Genomic DNA, 19,557 nt, shown 5'->3' on the forward strand with positions numbered 1-19,557 from the left:
GACTCTGTCCCTCACCACCCCTTTTTGTAAATATTTTTGTCCACCCTAAGCGTGGAAGGGTATACTCCGATGTGAGTCCCTTGCTCATTGCACCATCAGGATTCAAGCAAGCCGGGCCGAAGACGGCTGAAATGCCAGAAACCGGTCCCCGGTAGCTTGTTTCCTTCCCAGTGTAAGAATTGGCTTTTGTAGTTTGGTTTGCCCTGTTCCCATCATGCACTGGGACAGGAACAGACTAATTTGCATACAGCCAGGTTCTGAAACTGGGATGGTGCAGTGAGCTAAAAAACGGTGTTGGATCTAGCCCTGATCTCTTGACTGGGTGAGAGTATTCTGTTTAATTCAGAGACTCTGTCCCTCACCACCCCTTTTTGTAAATATTTTTGTCCACCCTAAGCGTGGAAGGGTATACTCAGATGTGAGTCCCTTGCTCATTGCACCATCAGGATTCAAGCAAGCCGGGCCGAAGACGGCTGAAATGCCAGAAACCGGTCCCCGGTAGCTTGTTTCCTTCCCAGTGTAAGAATTGGCTTTTCTAGTTTGGTTTGCCCTGTTCCCATCATGCACTGGGACAGGAACAGACTAATTTGCATACAGCCAGGTTCTGAAACTGGGATGGTGCAGTGAGCTAAAAAACGGTGTTGGATCTAGCCCTGATCTCTTGACTGGGTGAGAGTATTCTGTTTAATTCAGAGACTCTGTCCCTCACCACCCCATTTTGTAAATATATGCAGGGATCATAAAGCAGTGTAATGTTAGCTAAGCGTGAACTTAGCTGAGGGTATCACACCTGGCATGGGCCGGTTGGTAGCTCCCTCCTAAGTTTGTTAGCTGTGGGTAGGGCTTTTCTTCAGATCTGACATTGATAGTGGGTAGTCACAAAGGTGATGGGGCTGTGATTACAATCAGAGACTGGCCTTAAGCCCGGGAGTCTTTAATCAGCAGAGCATCATAGCCACAAGCAGAGGCGCGTGCAGAAAGAGTTCTGAATATGGAAGAGGGGGCACCGAACTTCAGATCCAGTGGAGTAGGACCCAGAAGGGCAAAGATCACGTAGTATCCACTGCCGGTACCAGGGGTCCCGAGCTATCCAATACCACATAACAGAGACCAGCCCCGGGTACCAAGGACCTGAACTCCGGGACCCCAAGGATGAAAAGACTCAGAGTAAGCAGGGACCCCAAACTGCATCAAAATGATTACCAGGGACCCTGAGCTGCCCAAAACCAGATACCAGGGTCCCTTAGTGGCACCCGGAGACCCCTAGCTGTCGTCCCCAGAGCAAGCAATGACACTGAGGCTGCCCCCATCGGGTAAGAGGGACTCACAGCTGGGACACCAAGGAGGAACAGGGTTACCAGGGCTTCTGCCGTGGCACCAGGGTCCCCGAGAAGCCCCACTCTGGGTACCAGGTTCCCTGATCTGTGGGACTCCGAGTGAATAGTCCCACATCTGGGGGGCCCTGGAAAGGAGTGGAGGTCGAGGACACCGCTCCGCCGGCCCGAGACACCAAACAAGCATTTATAATGCAATAGGACTTGCATTTACAGGAGACCTATTGTATTGCAAACAGGAGTACGGGCAGGCTGTGGCCGAGAAGGCACGAACAACGGGAGTGCAGGTGAGAAAGCACAGACTGAGGGAGGGAGGAGAAGGCACGGGCAGTAAGAGAACCTTATTAAAGAAAATAGTGCTCACAATCTAAATAACACACACCATTCAACACTCGAAGTAAAGGGGCCAGTAACCTTGGAAGGATACAAATGTCGACGTTGCTATAATAAGGAGGGATTAACAAGCCTCATGATCAATCAGAAGGCAGCATTTACGAAAGACAATGACACCAGCTAATTAAAAACATGGACGGAGAGTGGGCGGAACTTCCACTGCATACTCCATTACTGCATGCCTCGCAAAGCGTGATGCGCATGCGCGATGCCACTATAGGGTCGACCTAAAAATGAACTTCACACAATAGAAAGAAACTTATCAGTAGAGGCACATCTAGTCTCCTATTAGAAATCCTAGAAAATCAGCTATCAATTTGTCAGGCCAAAATCATTGAAACTGCAGTAAACTCCCTGCAAAGCTCCAACTTAATGCACACCTGCTAGTCTTTCAGAAATGGTCTGAAAATAAAATACAACTATTCAAAATATACCTCATGGCCACAGGCTCATGCTTCACATGAAACTCTCCTGTGCACTTTCATTGTGTTGCAGCCCGCATCTAAGAGATATATCTCTCAGTAAAGGCCCCCTCTCCAAGTTATGGCTCCAACCGGCATGTGAAGGCATATAATGAGGGAGAAAAATGTAATGACTCGTATATTATTTGTCTGTTTGTCAGCTTATTATAGTTTGTTCCTGATTCACATGTTACCATTTGCCTAAGCACTAGCTAGAGCAATTACATTTAATTTTCTTTCATCCACCGAAGAAGAAAAATTAACAGAAGCATTCTATCCCTAAATAAGATGATCAAACCACTGAAATGAGTCGGATTATTTTGCCTTTAAGGGGCATATGTACAAGCCCCTATCGCCACGAGAATATCACTTTCGGTGATGTTCTCATGGCACTAGGGGCCTTGCCTTATGTACAAGGCAGCTTTAAGCCACTTAACGTGGCTTAACACTGCCTTGTACATAAGGCACCCTTTCACGCTATGGTTAGCGTGAAAGGGGCGTGCAGTGGGTGATGTGGTGGGCGCTCCACCGCAACACCCATAGTATTTGACGCTGCCCCCTATGTACAAGTGTAAAGGTGTCCCTTCCTGAACATAAACAAACCTTTTAAAAACTGCCATTTTGTAAGTTTCATGTGTGCTGCCTGAAGAAGCACGCATGAAGGTTATAAAATGGCATTTTAGGATTGTTTATGTGCAGGAAGGGACCCCTTCCTACACAAAACCAATACTCTCCTGCACACAAACACCCTTGCACTCTGGTGCAAGGGTGCCCGCGTTTGTGCTAAGTTGTTAAACTTAGCCTCATCGCAGGGGAAAATGCAAGGCTGCACCACATTCTTGTAAATAAGGTGCAGCCTTGCGTTTCCGAAGTGGCGGAGCATGTCGTTAAGCCCAGTAGGCTAAGGACACGCTCCGCCACTTCATTGTACATATCCTCCTAAGTCTTCAGCAAAAGAAAGAGTTTTGTTCACTCTCACTTCAAAAATCTGCATTCTATGGCAGGACTGGAGGGAGGCATTCATTTTGTTTAAGTCTGGCTTCACAGTGAGGCTGAATACATGATCTTCTGTTACCAACTCTTTAAAATAAATACAGAGCGGGCATTGACTTCGCCCAGAGGAGTCTTTCTCTTTCACACCATGCTACTCGGAGCTTGTATCAATCTTCCACCTATAGGGAGTGCTTGTTCAAACTGAAATGCATTAGGATTCTATGACATTTAAAAAAATATCAGAATCTTCATACAATCATTTTTTGATTGTAAAGATGCTTTGTCTACAGAAAACGATAGTTTTAGTTTTAGTTTTGTTTTTTCACTGTTGCAGACATTTTTATATTCTAGCCAGGATTCAATGATCATGCCTTGCCTAATGGCTTTGCTGATGCGTTTTTTTTCAAAGTTTTCTCACAACTAAACAAGCAACTTGGTCAAATAACTTATTGACGTTCTTAAATACAGATGTCTCTAAAAACTCTAGCGCCCTGTTTATACTCCAGTTCCACCCCTTAAAAATGGCAGTGACTAGAGTGCTTACCATTCCTGAAACGATTAATGCTCATTTTGTGACATAACCCATACGGCTAACTTCAGCCTTGTTGTTTTGCAGGTGAGGCAAATGGCTTTGTGAAATAAATAAAATGCAGGATCCTTTGTCTCGAGTTCATGCAAACATGTATGATATGAAAACGTATCCTATGCATAATTTGGCAAAGCCAATGAAACTCTGACAGATCACAGTATTAATATAAAACGTATTACATACATTGGGTATTTTAAACAAAACTCCAATTGGGGTAACCACTGATCCATTCCTGTTCAAAGCACAGTTGTATAAGACACTTCTGCATCTGACCCTTCAACAATTCTTAGAAAACTTACATGGCAACTCATTCCAAGGCAAGTCCTAATCCTGAGACTGTAAGGTGCAGAGTAGTTATGCATATGAATGTTTGCAAGCTTAATGCTTTGTAGGAGAATGCCAGACTGAGATGGCTCATCTAAAAGCAAGTGTTGATCAGTAGGCCTGTTTTTCTCTCCATCAGCCAAACAAGAGATCTAGTACTACTTGAACTACACCCACTCCTAAGGGACCCGCACTAAATTCGATTTATCAGAAAGGTCAAGACTCTCAAGTCCATAAATAATGCTTCTTGGTGTCCAATGTCCCAACATTTTTGAGAGGGATAGCTCATCTTAATTCTAAACTACCTATGCAATCAACTACATGACCTTACCAATAACTAACAGGTAACGCTGTCCACACACAGCAGAATATGTAGTAAGATTGACTATTGCCAGGAGTGGTACACAAGTTATGAAACCATGCCTGCATTTTCCAGAAAGAAAGCTGTCTCAAACCCACCATATCAAATGTGAGATCATCACAAATTCGGAGATGCAATGAGCAATTCCCAGTGGATGAATAATGCAGAATAATGATTTTGCTGAAGCAAGGCATACAATGCTTACACTTGTTGTTCCATACACCCATGGAAGAATCCTTGGGAGGTGTATGCTGAAATGAGATGCAAATATGTGTCTTTCACAAGCCCCTCCTTGTCCACGAAAGACGGGAAGGTACCCCAGTCCAGTCCAGAGTCCACATGTTTCTGAGGTGATTAAAGTTACATTCAGTGATTGCATTTACCAGTCTTGGTATCCAATCCTCCTTTGCAGAAATCTAGAAATCCAGGCGAATATTCCAGAAGTGCCTAGCTAGGATCACTAGCATTTTTTTAACGTTTTCTCACAGAAGGTTTAACTACCTTACTGTTAAGAGGTGCCACAACAGAAGAATCTGTACTGGCTTGGCATTTGACTGCAAAAGAGTCTGCAAGAAGCTCAGAGAAATTGATATGGATTCCTAGCAACTTTGATCATTCGCCTCTGATTGAGATGCCCCAGATTTCACACATCAGACTGGCCTAATGATATTTACCTTCATTACCATAAACAAAGTCCTATACTAGATCTTTACTGTTCCAGGCTTGCTGGATTAGGCCCTTTTTTACAGGGTCATCCCAGAATTTTTTGCCTCCCTCCTGGTTTTTTTTCTGACCCATTTTTGTTGGTTTTGTTACTTTGGGAACTTTGCCACTGCTGATCAGTGCTAAAGTGCATTTGCTCTCTCTTGTAAACTTAGTAGATTGGTCTACACCTGTTTGGCATATCTAATTTACCTGTAAGTCCCTTTAACAGTGGTATCATATATACCTAGGGCCTGCAAATTAAATGCTACTAGTGGGCTTGCAGAGCTGCTTGCACCACCCACCAAAGTAGCCTTTCAAACCTGTCTCAGGCCTGCATGCACAGTTTACTTCCGCAGTGACATGGCATGTAAAGTGGTTGCCACGTCTGAAACTCCCCTTGTACTACATATAAGTCACTCCTAAGGTAGGCCCTAGTTAGCCCCAAGGGCACGATGCTGTGTAGGTAAAATGTAGGACATGTGCCTTAACTTTGTGGCATATCCTGGTAGTGACAAACAGCATGTTTGTTTTTTTACTGCTGTGAGGCTGCCCTGTCATAGGGTGGCATTGGGGAGTCCCTGATGTGTGCCTCAGTGTTAATTTCTGATATGAGAGGGGCAGCGTAGCCATGGTTGGTAAGCTTGGAATAGTAGTGATAAATCCTGCTTAATGGTGAAAGCGGATTTGACATTTCTATTTTAGAAATGCCACTTTTAGAAAAGGGCATTTCTGTGTGCGCATACGTCTTTGTGCCCTGCCTGGATGTGTATTTGCTGTTTGGTTTTGACTGACAGGAGAGAGGGGGATGAGCATTCACTCCAGACAGTCATGACAGGGGTCGAAGTGTGTCCTGCCTTCCTGGGTGACTCAGCGCTATGCTGCATAGACCTTGGCTGCATTTATAGTAGTGGGAGGAGCTTTCCTTGCACCTGAATAGGCCTGGTATGCATTTAGAGTGGTTGGAGGAGTTGGACCTGTACCTGAATAGGGCAGTGCCTGCCTTTTACAATGCTGTCTCTCTCCCCCTGTAGTGTGTCTGGTGCCAGGGTTTGCAATGTGAATGGGGATATTGTGCACTTCTAAACAGTGTTTGAAGTGCCTCCCAAAACAAAGACTCTCTAATTATAAGTACAGGGGCTGTGACCCATGAAGTTGACACTGAGTGGACTTGTAACCGGATTGCTACAGGTCTGCCAGGAGGAACCGCCTTGGAACTTGATTATTCTGAAAGGCTGACATGCTGCCTGCTGGCTTAAATAAGGACTGCCACTTTGCTCTGAGGACACTTGTGCTGGCCTGCCAGCCTGCACCTTGCTGGTGCGCCCCTTTGCTCTCCCAGGAGTTCTGTTATGCTCCTGTCCGTGCAAACTCAATGCTTTTATCCCTTTGGGCTCTTGCCCCTGGACCTATATGGGGCGCGCTGTGCCTTGTTTATCGGAGCCCCAGGCGTGGGCTCGGTCTGCATTAAAGCACATGGTGAACGCTTCATTTATTATGCACATGGTGAATGCTTCATGCCATTGTGCACATGGTGAGCGCTGTGTCTTGCAGCGTGTCCTCTTGAAATATGCGAGGGGAGCTTTTCTCCCTGGAATTCTGGGCTGAGCCCCACCTGCTGCTGTCCTTGCCATGAGATGGTGGGGATAAGAGCAGCTAAGAGCAGCAGGGCCCAAGCAGGTCACTGCAGCGACGAGCGAACAGCAAATGAGTCTGGCCCGCCCCCCTGGTTCACAGAGCAACGCCCTAGTCAGACGAGAACAGGCCTCATCAACGGGAGGGTTGCACATCACCGTGAGGAGGAGGCTGCAAAAAGGACCCTGTGAGCCAGTGGGGGGAGCTGCCGGTGGTTACACTGGAGAACACCGCTGGTAAGAGCCTTTCAGGGAAGCCGGCGCCTCTGACAGATGCAACCTCAGGGCCGGCCTGGCTCTCCGACAGAGCTACTAGTAAGCAGCTGAACAATGCGTTCGCGGTCAGCTGCATGTCTGGAAATCCTGCTGGGGAGGACCCTGAGAAATCTCTTCTTCTATGTGGACTGGGCAACCACGTTTCTCTGCCTTTTCCTTTTGTGGCTAAAACTGCAGGGAGACCCAGCGAGGTCTCCCACTACCAATTGCCATTAGGGTATACCCACCCCAAGGGTAGTGGGTTAGGTGGGATGGAGTAAACCTCAAGGGAGGCCCCCGATCCCTGGATGTAAAGGGATCCCCGGAATGTACTTTACTTCCTCATGTGGCCCAGAAGCCTACTGGAAGTGAGCAGTTACCGGACAAACTATAATAAGTAGTGTTGTTTACTGTTATGGATGGTAATGTGGATATGCGGGGAGAAAGTCCTAAGTCTGGGGCCTAACCTCACTACTGCCTATTGTGCCCTGATCTCCTATGTATGTCATGCATGCCTGATTGGCCAGGATCACAGGCATTGTCTCAGGAGTTGCTATATGAGCAGTATTTACTGTAGTGCACTGTGGTGTTCTTATCACAATTGCCCGATTGGCAAAGTTATGGTGTAATCTATGTGATGTCATGACAAGTGCCTAGTAGCTCATTGATTTATGTGATTGCGGTCTAATGTGGTTTATGAACAATACAAAGGATATTTTTATATAACCTTGTGTGAAGTCTATTTTTGTGGTGTGCCTAGAACAAACGCTTTACACTTTGCCTCTGGGAATAGCCTGACGGCTCTGCTGGGCTACCAAGGGCGTGAGCAAGGGTTGTCTTAGGTGTGTAACTCCCTTGCACTGCCTACAGTGGGGGGGTTCTGCCTGGCTTAGGTGCATACCCAGGGCAACCAGAAACCCCATTTCTAACAAGGTTTCCATGTAGATGAGTGAGCACTAAAGCTGCATGGTGGTCTCAAGTGGTATGGAGTGGTCATTTTCTCAAGTGTAAGTTCCTTAAATGCTGTGGCACCCCATAGAGCAAAGAGACTAGAAAACTATCATGGATGATAGAGGCAGTTAGCTTGATCACTTGAACTAAATCATTCAAGGAGAATATGTCTCATTGCACAATCACCCTGAGCTCCATAGTGATTGCGTAGACAATCCTGGTCACTATGGTGAGTGTTTCTGCACGTCTGCTAATCATGAAATTGAGGTGGGCCATTACCGTCTTTAAAAGTAGATCTGTATGGTCTCAATAAATGGGTCAGTTCAGAAGAGCACAAGAGTAACCACAAGTCACTGTTACTATTTGCATCATCAACCTCTGCATAAAAGCCCTCAATCACTGACTTTTACCTATGTAGAAACTCTGGCAAGCTCATTTCAAATTGACTGGGCCTAACCAAGCATGTCCTGTGTGGCACTTCTAATCCAAACCAGGCACACTCTTGAAATCAGCTGTGTGAATCTTTTTTCATCTGCACACATAATTAGAGAACATTATTAATTATCGCATTTGTGCAATGAATGTAAATAGTGGGAGGGCTGCTTGTCATTTTGTATATTAAGTCAATGAGTTCACAGAAGTGTATGTGCAATCAGCATGTATTTAATAATACAGATGTGAATTTGCTAAAAGTAACAAGGAGTGAACAAGGTCAATCCTCAAGCAATGTGCCGTTTAAGAAACAAGTGTCTTACTGCAGCCAGGGCCAGCTTTAGGGTGGTTTGACAGGTGCAGAAACAGTTGGCTCTCAACTGGGGGAAGAGTATTACACTGTTTACAAGTAACATAGATTTAAAAGCACTGCCACAGAGTTCCTTGTGTGTCCAGTAATTTTCAGACAACAATAAAAGTGCCAAGATAGCTCTGGTGATTAATGTGCCTGCTGGAGAGAGTTGGGAGTTTTGTCTAGTGGCACTTTAAACTGATCATAACATTGTGAGGGAGTTAAAATGCAAAGAATGTGTACCCTGCAGCTAACAGAACTGTATTAAAGCTCAGTGGGTTACCTCTTTTGTCACTGTGATCCTTTTGTTACCAGCATTTCATAAGTTAAACTCCTAATATAGCACAGTGACATATGAACTGCCACCAAGGAGGTGCATGCAAACTGCATGGTATTGGTTATAATGTTATATTGTTTTACCCAGTCTTCCATTAACATACTGTTGCTAAAAAGGGTTTATTTTGGGTAAAAATACATTCTTATGGAAAAGCCAATCCCAACCACTGTAGGTAATTTTAAAACCTGAGTTTGCGTTTCTCCAGACCAAACACTCCTAACATATACTGCCTACTACAATGAATGACATGTGTTTCCTACACCTTGTAATATTAATTGTTTTATGTAACATTTCCTTTAGACTGATTTACACACATATGATTCATTGTCTCTCTATAATGTATGTGTGATTTATAGAGCTTTGACACTCTACACTGGCATGAGTAGCACTATAAAACATATGACATGCTGCGTGTACCGGGCGCCCCCCCCGCGCAAATTAAAAAAAAAAATGTTTTTGCCCCGCTGGGCCCTTTTATGGCCCCCACATCAAACCTAGGGGGTCAGGGGGGGTCTATCCCTGCCCTCTTATGGTCATTTCCCCCTTTGATTTTTCCACCTCTTATGTCTCGATTTTACCGAGACACAAGATGGTGGCCGCTCCGGACTGTTTCGAATGTTTACAGACACCCGAGACCCAATCAGCTTTCTGTGCGCAAGTCGCGTGGCGCGCCCGGAGCGCTCCCCGGTGCGCGTACCGGGGCGCTGCCATAGATATATATATTGTTTTGAACCTAAATTACTCAAAAACCACTGGAGCACATATCTTGAGACATAGCAAAGGCACATTGGGCTACCAGTCCCTACAATTTTGCCAAGTTTGGTGCAAATCCATTTAGCCGTTCGGGCTAAAAGTGAGTTCGACCGCCCGATGGAAATTAACATGGGGAAGAACGTTTTGGGACCCCCCTTTTTTCTCGGCCCCCGCTTGACGAATCCCCATGAAACTTTTAAAGAAGGACCAGAGCTCCGCGAAGCAAATTTGAGGAAGTTTTCAGGCAGATTCGTCAACCGGCGCCAAAGTTATTCCAAATAGAATTTTGAGATTTTGCATTGAAAAAAATCCTAACTATAACTACCTACTGGCGGCCGCCAGTAGGTAATATATACATATATATGTTTTTTCTGTGCCAATAAACCTTAGCCCTGCACTAACATTGGGGGCTTGATGCTGATTTCTTTTCTGAACAAAAGCTGGACCAGGAGCTTTGAAGATTTAGGGGTTGGCAACCCCCGTTGTGCGCCGTATCAAGTGGCAGAAGTACGCAGTTCCGAGAAGTGTTTTTATATATATATATATATATATATATATATATTCCAAAAGTCGCCGTTTACCAACCGCTTCCCGCAGAACAACGAAAAGAGCGAGACCACCACATAAGTGCAGTTTCTTCAGTGATTTATTCGTGCCAAAATTCTAGCCTGCAATCCACCATGACGCGTTTCGCCTCCAACAGCGAGACTTGATCACATAGCGTGTCATGGACACAAACAAGGGTATTTAAAGTGCAAATGCTCAAATGGATTCAGCTGTGTCAGTAACCGACATAAACAGTGAGAAAATACTACACGGTTCCGACAAAAATAAATATAAAGGGCATAGTGCCCTTGAGGTTCAATTGATAAATATACATCAAACAAATCATGGGTTGTACTAAATTATAAAATGCATATGATTAAATTCATATATTTACACTTCAATTAAAATTTCCAACCCAATTAGAAAATTCATATATGTACATTATTTTACATATAGCTATCTACACTATATACAATAGAAGTTACAATAATATATGGTAAACGAACCCAAAAGTAAAATTTTCATTCATTTGAGGAACCAGTCATAGATCTCACTGTTATAAGTATTTAACCCATGTGGGTATAAAGAAAGTAATCACATCCAACACAGACTCAATATATATACACATACACATACAGCTATTTGTGATTTCTTGGAAGGCATAACAATTTCTAAATGCAATCTTAAACATGTGCTTACAACCATAATTACCTTTGGGAATAGACCGATTTATGCCCTTTTGCAGAAATCTTTTTGTTTGGGATAGGAGGCAGCAATTTTTACATTCTTTAAAAATGTGACTTGTGGATATTGTTCTCGATATACTCTCTATATATGTATGATGTTATATTCTACCCATAGAACTGAGACACACAGCTCTGCCGTCAGATAGGGGCTAGGTCGCACAAATACTACTTTTAAAGTTCTTACTGTCCAATCTAACTCCAAGATTATTGTCTTTGAAGTGGGTTTGACAGCTTTCATTTTGGATAAAGGAAATTGTACACAAAGATGTCTTGCTGAATTTGATTATTGCTGCGGCCTGCAGGAGAACTTGTGTGATCCGACCTTTCAATTTCTTCCCGCTCAATCACCTCTGTACCTCGGCATGGAAGATGCCGTTAACAATTGTGTCTGTGTCACAGGGCTAATATGTATCAATGCTGAAATTTAACAAAGTTAATGGGAGATCATCAGTTTCACAAAGTGGAGGAAACAGACATTGAGGATTGTAGTTGAGCCCTTGTGCCAAAGCTTTTGATTATTAACAACAGGATTGATATCACCCACCCATTCCAGGATCTCCCTACAGGTTAGGAATTGTTCATTTCAGTTTACATTAAGCATGAACCAGGCCAAAAAACGTATCCTCAGAGCGCTATAAAAAAAATGAGGGTGTAACAGTCGCTTGTGGTTGAGGGAGCTAGAGGCGCAGAGTATGGTAACATGGGAACTAGGGGGGAAGATATAAGTAACAAAATCAAACAGTAATTTGGATCGGATTCAGGAAGGTAAAAATGTTATTTTGGGGGGGGTAAACAGTAGTACAAAAATACAGGTCAATAAATAACTTGAAAAACTTTAACTCTCAGTACGTATTCTGCAACATACAAATAAAGTACCACATATAAGGTGCAATATGAGGAGAAAGTGCCTAATATAGTGACACACAAAAGAAAACACATTGGGGCATATTATCAAGGGGGTTTATCTCCGCTTTTTTGGCTTTAAAAGCCAAGAAAGCGGAGATAAAAAGATCTCCCTATTACCTAGCTGTCGCTAACACAAGTTAGCGACAGCTAGTAGGAGATAGCGACCATCTTGGGCCCCACTTTGCATGTCAGTGATATTTATCACTAATGACATGCAAAGTGGGCGTGCCAAGATGTTAGCGACAGTCGCTAACATCGCTATCTCCTATTACCAACTTTCGGAGATATTCGCGCTAAGCGCGAATATCTCCAAAAGCTAACACCTGCCCTGAGCAGTTCTTACAAAAACAACAAGTGATGGACCGAATGTGGATCAATGTCACACATTCCCCCAGTCAAAAGATCTGGGCCCAAATCCATCGTTTTTTTGCACTCCACACCACCCTGGGTTAGACAATGGCGATATGCAAATCAGCTCTGACCCTGTTGCCCCATGGGAACAGTCCAGTCCGAACTACAAAAGCCATGTCCTTCCCAGAACGGAATCAAGCATCCGAGGACCGGACCGGTTTCGAGGTAACACCTCTCATCAGCCCGGCTAGCTGGACTCCAAGTGGTGTGGAGTGCCTGGGACCCACGTCTGGGTATCCCCAGCGCACTTAGGGCGGCAATTGCAAAAACAACAAGTGATGGACCGAATGTGGATCAATGTCACACATTCCCCCAGTCAAAAGATCTGGGCCCAAATCCATCGTTTTTTTGCACTCCACACCACCCTGGGTTAGACAATGGCGATATGCAAATCAGCTCTGACCCTGTTGCCCCATGGGAACAGTCCAGTCCGAACTACAAAAGCCATGTCCTTCCCAGAACGGAATCAAGCATCCGAGGACCGGACCGGTTTCGAGGTAACACCTCTCATCAGCCCGGCTAACTTGACTCCAAGTGGTGTGGAGTGCCTGGGACCCACGTCTGGGCATCCCCAGCGCACTTAGGGCGGCAATTGCAAAAACAACAAGTGATGGACCGAATGTGGATCAATGTCACACATTCCCCCAGTCAAAAGATCTGGGCCCAAATCCATCGTTTTTTTGCATTCCACACCACCCTGGGTTAGACAATGGCGATATGCAAATCAGCTCTGACCCTGTTGCCCCATGGGAACAGTCCAGTCCGAACTACAAAAGCCATGTCCTTCCCAGAACGGAATCAAGCATCCGAGGACCGGACCGGTTTCGAGGTAACACCTCTCATCAGCCCGGCTAGCTTGACTCCAAGTGGTGTGGCGTGCCTGGGACCCACGTCTGGGCATCCCCAGCGCACTTAGGGCGGCAATTGCAAAAACAACAAGTGATGGACCGAATGTGGATCAATGTCACACATTCCCCCAGTCAAAAGATCTGGGCCCAAATCCATCGTTTTTTTGCACTCCACACCACCCTGGGTTAGACAATGGCGATATGCAAATCAGCTCTGACCCTGTTGCCCCATGGGAACAGTCCAGTCCGAACTACAAAAGCCATGTCCTTCCCAGAACTGAATCAAGCATCCGAGGACCGGACCGGTTTCGAGGTAACACCTCTCATCAGCCCGGCTAGCTTGACTCCAAGTGGTGTGGAGTGCCTGGGACCCACGTCTGGGCATCCCCAGCGCACTTAGGGCGGCAATTGCAAAAACAACAAGTGATGGACCGAATGTGGATCAATGTCACACATTCCCCCAGTCAAAAGATCTGGGCCCAAATCCATCGTTTTTTTGCACTCCACACCACCCTGGGTTAGACAATGGCGATATGCAAATCAGCTCTGACCCTGTTGCCCCATGGGAACAGTCCAGTCCGAACTACAAAAGCTATGTCCTTCCCAGAACGGAATCAAGCATCCGAGGACCGGACCGGTTTCGAGGTAACACCTCTCATCAGCCCGGCTAGCTTGACTCCAAGTGATGTGGAGTGCCTGGGACCCACGTCTGGGCATCCCCAGCGCACTTAGGGCGGCAATTGCAAAAACAACAAGTGATGGACCGAATGTGGATCAATGTCACACATTCCCCCAGTCAAAAGATCTGGGCCCAAATCCATCGTTTTTTTGCACTCCACAGCACCCTGGGTTAGACAATGGCGATATGCAAATCAGCTCTGACCCTGTTGCCCCATGGGAACAGTCCAGTCCGAACTACAAAAGCCATGTCCTTCCCAGAACGGAATCAAGCATCCGAGGACCGGACCGGTTTCGAGGTAACACCTCTCATCAGCCCGGCTAGCTTGACTCCAAGTGGTGTGGAGTGCCTGGGACCCACGTCTGGGCATCCCCAGCGCACTTAGGGTGGCAATTGCAAAAACAACAAGTGATGGACCGAATGTGGATCAATGTCACACATTCCCCCAGTCAAAAGATCTGGGCCCAAATCCATCGTTTTTTTGCACTCCACACCACCCTGGGTTAGACAATGGCGATATGCAAATCAGCTCTTACCCTGTTGCCCCATGGGAACAGTCCAGTCCGAACTACAAAAGCCATGTCCTTCCCAGAACGGAATCAAGCATCCGAGGACCGGACCGGTTTCGAGGTAACACCTCTCATCAGCCCGGCTAGCTTGACTCCAAGTGGTGTGGAGTGCCTGGGACCCACGTCTGGGCATCCCCAGCGCACTTAGGGCGGCAATTGCAAAAACAACAAGTGATGGACCGAATGTGGATCAATGTCACACATTCCCCCAGTCAAAAGATCTGGGCCCAAATCCATCGTTTTTTTGCACTCCACACCACCCTGGGTTAGACAATGGCGATATGCAAATCAGCTCTGACCCTGTTGCCCCATGGGAACAGTCCAGTCCGAACTACAAAAGCCATGTCCTTCCCAGAACGGAATCAAGCATCCGAGGACCGGACCGGTTTCGAGGTAACACCTCTCATCAGCCCGGCTAGCTTGACTCCAAGTGGTGTGGAGTGCCTGGGACCCACGTCTGGGCATCCCCAGCGCACTTAGGGCGGCAATTGCAAAAACAACAAGTGATGGACCGAATGTGGATCAATGTCACACATTCCCCCAGTCAAAAGATCTGGGCCCAAATCCATCGTTTTTTTGCACTCCACACCACCCTGGGTTAGACAATGGCGATATGAAAATCAGCTCTGACCCTGTTGCCCCATGGGAACAGTCCAGTCCGAACTACAAAAGCCATGTCCTTCCCAGAACGGAATCAAGCATCCGAGGACCGGACCGGTTTCGAGGTAACACCTCTCATCAGCCCGGCTAGCTTGACTCCAAGTGGTGTGGAGTGCCTGGGACCCACGTCTGGGCATCCCCAGCACACTTAGGGCGGGAATTGCAAAAACAACAAGTTATGGACCGAATGTGGATCAATGTCACACATTCCCCGAATCAAAAGATCTGGGCCCAAATCCATCGTTTTTTTACACTCCACACCACCCTGGGTTAGACAAAGGCGATTTGCAAATCAGCTCTGACCCTGTTGCCCCATGGGAACAGTCCAGTCCGAACTACAAAAGCCATGTCCTTCCCAGAACGGAATCAAGCATCCGAGGACCGGACCGGTTTCGAGGTAACACCTCTCATCAGCCCGGCTAGCTTGACTCCAAGTGGTGTGGAGTGCCTGGGACCCACGTCTGGGCATCCCCAGCGCACTTAGGGCGGCAATTGCAAAAACAACAAGTGATGGACCGAATGTGGATCAATGTCACACATTCCCCCAGTCAAAAGGTCTGGGCCCAAATCCATCGTTTTTTTGCACTCCACACCACCCTGGGTTAGACAATGGCGATATGCAAATCAGCTCTGACCCTGTTGCCCCATGGGAACAGTCCAGTCCGAACTACAAAAGCCATGTCCTTCCCAGAACGGAATCAAGCATTCGAGGACCGGACCGGTTTCGAGGTAACACCTCTCATCAGCCCGGCTAGCTTGACTCCAAGTGGTGTGGAGTGCCTGGGACCCACGTCTGGGCATCCCCAGCGCACTTAGGGTGGCAATTGCAAAAACAACAAGTGATGGACCGAATGTGGATCAATGTTACACATTCCCCCAGTCAAAAGATCTGGGCCCAAATCCATCGTTTTTTTGCACTCCACACCACCCTGGGTTAGACAATGGCGATAAGCAAATCAGCTCTGACCCTGTTGCCCCATGGGAACAGTCCAGTCCGAACTACAAAAGCCATGTCCTTCCCAGAACGGAATCAAGCATCCGAGGACCGGACTGGTTTCGAGGTAACACCTCTCATCAGCCCGGCTAGCTTGACTCCAAGTGGTGTGGAGTGCCTGGGACCCACGTCTGGGCATCCCCAGCGCACTTAGGGCGGCAATTGCAAAAACAACAAGTGATGGACCGAATGTGGATCAATGTCACACATTCCCCCAGTCAAAAGATCTGGGCCCAAATCCATCGTTTTTTTGCACTCCACACCACCCTGGGTTAGACAATGGCGATATGCAAATCAGCTCTGACCCTGTTGCCCCATGGGAACAGTCCAGTCCAGATCCTTGTACTGGGGTGAATGTATGACATTGTTCTACATTCTGTCCATCAACTGTGTTTTTTGCAATTTTCACCCCGAGTGTGCTTGGTATACTCAGACGTGAGTCCCAGGCTCTCCACACCACTGGAGTCAAGCTATCCAGGCTGATGAAGGCTGATAGCCAGAAACCGGTCCTTGGATGCTTGATTCCGGTCTGGGAAAGACATGGCTTGGTAGTTCGGACTGGACTGTTCCCATGAGGCACAGGGTCAGAGCTGATTTGCATATAGCCAGTGTCTAACCCAGGGTGGTGTGGAGTGCAAAAAAACGATGGATTTAGGCCCAGATCCTTGTACTGGGGTGAATGTATGACATTGTTCTACATTCTATCCATCAACTGTGTTTTTTGCAATTTTCACCCCGAGTGTGCTGGGTATACTCAGACGTGAGTCCCAGGCTCTCCACACCACTGGAGTCAAGCTATCCAGGCTGATGAAGGCTGATAGCCAGAAACCGGTCCTTGGATGCTTGATTCCGGTCTGGGAAAGACATGGCTTGGTAGTTCGGACTGGACTGTTCCCATGAGGCACAGGGTCAGAGCTGATTTGCATATAGCCAGTGTCTAACCCAGGGTGGTGTGGAGTGCAAAAAAACGATGGATTTAGGCCCAGATCCTTGTACTGGGGTGAATGTATGACATTGTTCTACATTCTGTCCATCAACTGTGTTTTTTGCAATTTTCACCCTGAGCAGTTCTTAGCCATGTTATCCAATGGTAGGTGGATAACATGGCTAAGAGCATTAGCTCGGTAATGCATGAATATCGCTGACTTTTCGGCGATATTCATGCATTGCGGCTGATTTTTATCGCATTTGCGATAAACCTTGGTAATACCAAGGTTTATCTGCGATAAAAATCGCCGCAGCTCAGCGGTAAATTTTTATCTCTAACCAAGCAATTGCGATAATTATCGCTATTGCTTGGTAATATGCCCTAGTAGCCTGATTTTTCTGGGCTAATCTGGTAATCCAGCAGTTCAACTAGGCCTCCAAAAGTTTCAGGCAAATCTTGTCCCCACTTTCTAAAATAGCAATTTTTACACCACAAAAATCAATAAATGCATTCTACCACTTCTGAAACTGTTTGGGAGGCATGAGGCAACCAACTTTTGATTATATAAAGAAAGCTAAAATTAACTGCAACAGAGAATGTCCCCAACCGGAGTTATCAGAGACGAGTGTTCCCAACACAGTTCATTTTGACTATGGCAATGTTTCAACTCTGCTTATTACCTCAGGTGCCCTACATAACTTGATTTAGAACAGATGGAAGTTGTGACCAGTTGCAAACTTGTCAGCTATGACCCATTCAGACAGTGTCAGATTAAAACCTGTTGAGGCCCCTGCAGTCGAAATCCCCCCCCCCCCACACACAAAAGGATCTCCTAACACCTAATGCACTGTGGGGGCAGATTTACAATAACTGGTGCATCTCTGCATATCAGAAAGGATCCACCAGTTATTGTGTGCCACGGCTCCGCCACCATGGATGCGCCGCATTGTAAGTGCGGCGCACCATGGGGCAAAAACGGCACAGATGCGTGACGCATCTGTGCCATAAAGGCGACGCAGCTCCAGCAATGCTCTCGGGGTCCTATCTTTGCAATGCTGCGTCAATCCTTACACCTGCTTCAAGCAGGGACAGGGTTTTGACGCAGCATGGGCTCAAAAGTGACTCAGTGAAATCTTGTAGATTTCACTCAGCCACTTCTGGGGCAGGGCTTTACAACGTGACGCATCCCCCAGATGCGTCACGTTGTAAATACCCCACAGCATGGTGCAAAAGTGACGGAATGGCGGCGTAAAAGAGGCGCAAGGGGCTTGTAAATCAGCACCTGGGTTTTTTACAAACTGCCAGCTGCCAGGAGATAGTCTTTTAAGAGACAAACTGTTATGTGAATCTGATGTCTCTAGTTTATGTCCTTTAAGTTGTTAATGGGTACATTACATTAACACAGTATTTTCTCTATAGAGTCTTTAATGTAAAGTTTTTGTTTTTTTTAGTTGATTAAGTTTTTTTCTGTCTTTCGGAGACAATTTTTTAGGAACGCTTGATTGTAATTTTCTTTCTAGATCAAATGAATATTATTTTGAACCATTGTCGCGAGGCCCTAACCGGAGTGGAGCTCATAGGTCAGTGCCTACTTTGAATATTTGGTAATCCGGAACTGCCTTAAGACTGTCCATAATGAGAAAAGCATGACTCTAGATAACATCCCCAGGCACAAAGCTTCTTGCGGATACAGTAAAGTTGATAAATGATTTTAAAACAATGAATTTTCAATTTGACCGAATCAACAAAACTATGACCCTTAGTTTTAGTGTCGAAAATGTTTTTTAAATTAACAGAGATGTCCAACCAACTATCAGCAGAATATGCTGAATCATCATCATCTACCATTTGTTTGCAAAATATTGTATTCTATTGGCATATTCTAGTTGTTGTAATTTTAGTGAGCATGAGATGGACGAGTTGGCAGCATCTAAATTAATACAATTAATATTATGCCAAATCTCGATTTGTGAAGGTATTTAGAGAAGACATGATTGTGGATGCCATATTTGACTTGCCATTCATCAAAATTAATTAATGGTATACTTGTAAAGCTCACAGCTACCCACACCGGGGTGTCCCGGCGCTGTATACCGCTGAGGAACCCGTCCTGGCTTTCCCTGTGAGATGGTCCCTCCTGGGCACCCCAAAGGTGAGACCAGGCATCCCCGGCGTTGTCGGGGCCATTGTGAAGATTAAGCAAGCTATTGCCCAGAGTTGCAGAGAGGAGCCCAAGGTTAGAGAAGGTGCCGAGGCGAGAATTATTGAGCCCGCGGACATTGACCCAAGACCCTGCCGCGTTGGGGATTGAACCCTGGTCCCGGGCCGATCTCAGCTTCCAGGTCTGCCGCCTCTAACCACTGAGTCACACTTCAGAATACATTACCTTATTATTGAGT

This window comes from Lissotriton vulgaris, chromosome 6 (genome assembly GCF_964263255.1).
Source record: "Lissotriton vulgaris chromosome 6, aLisVul1.2, whole genome shotgun sequence".
Taxonomy (NCBI): Eukaryota; Metazoa; Chordata; class Amphibia; order Caudata; family Salamandridae; genus Lissotriton; species Lissotriton vulgaris.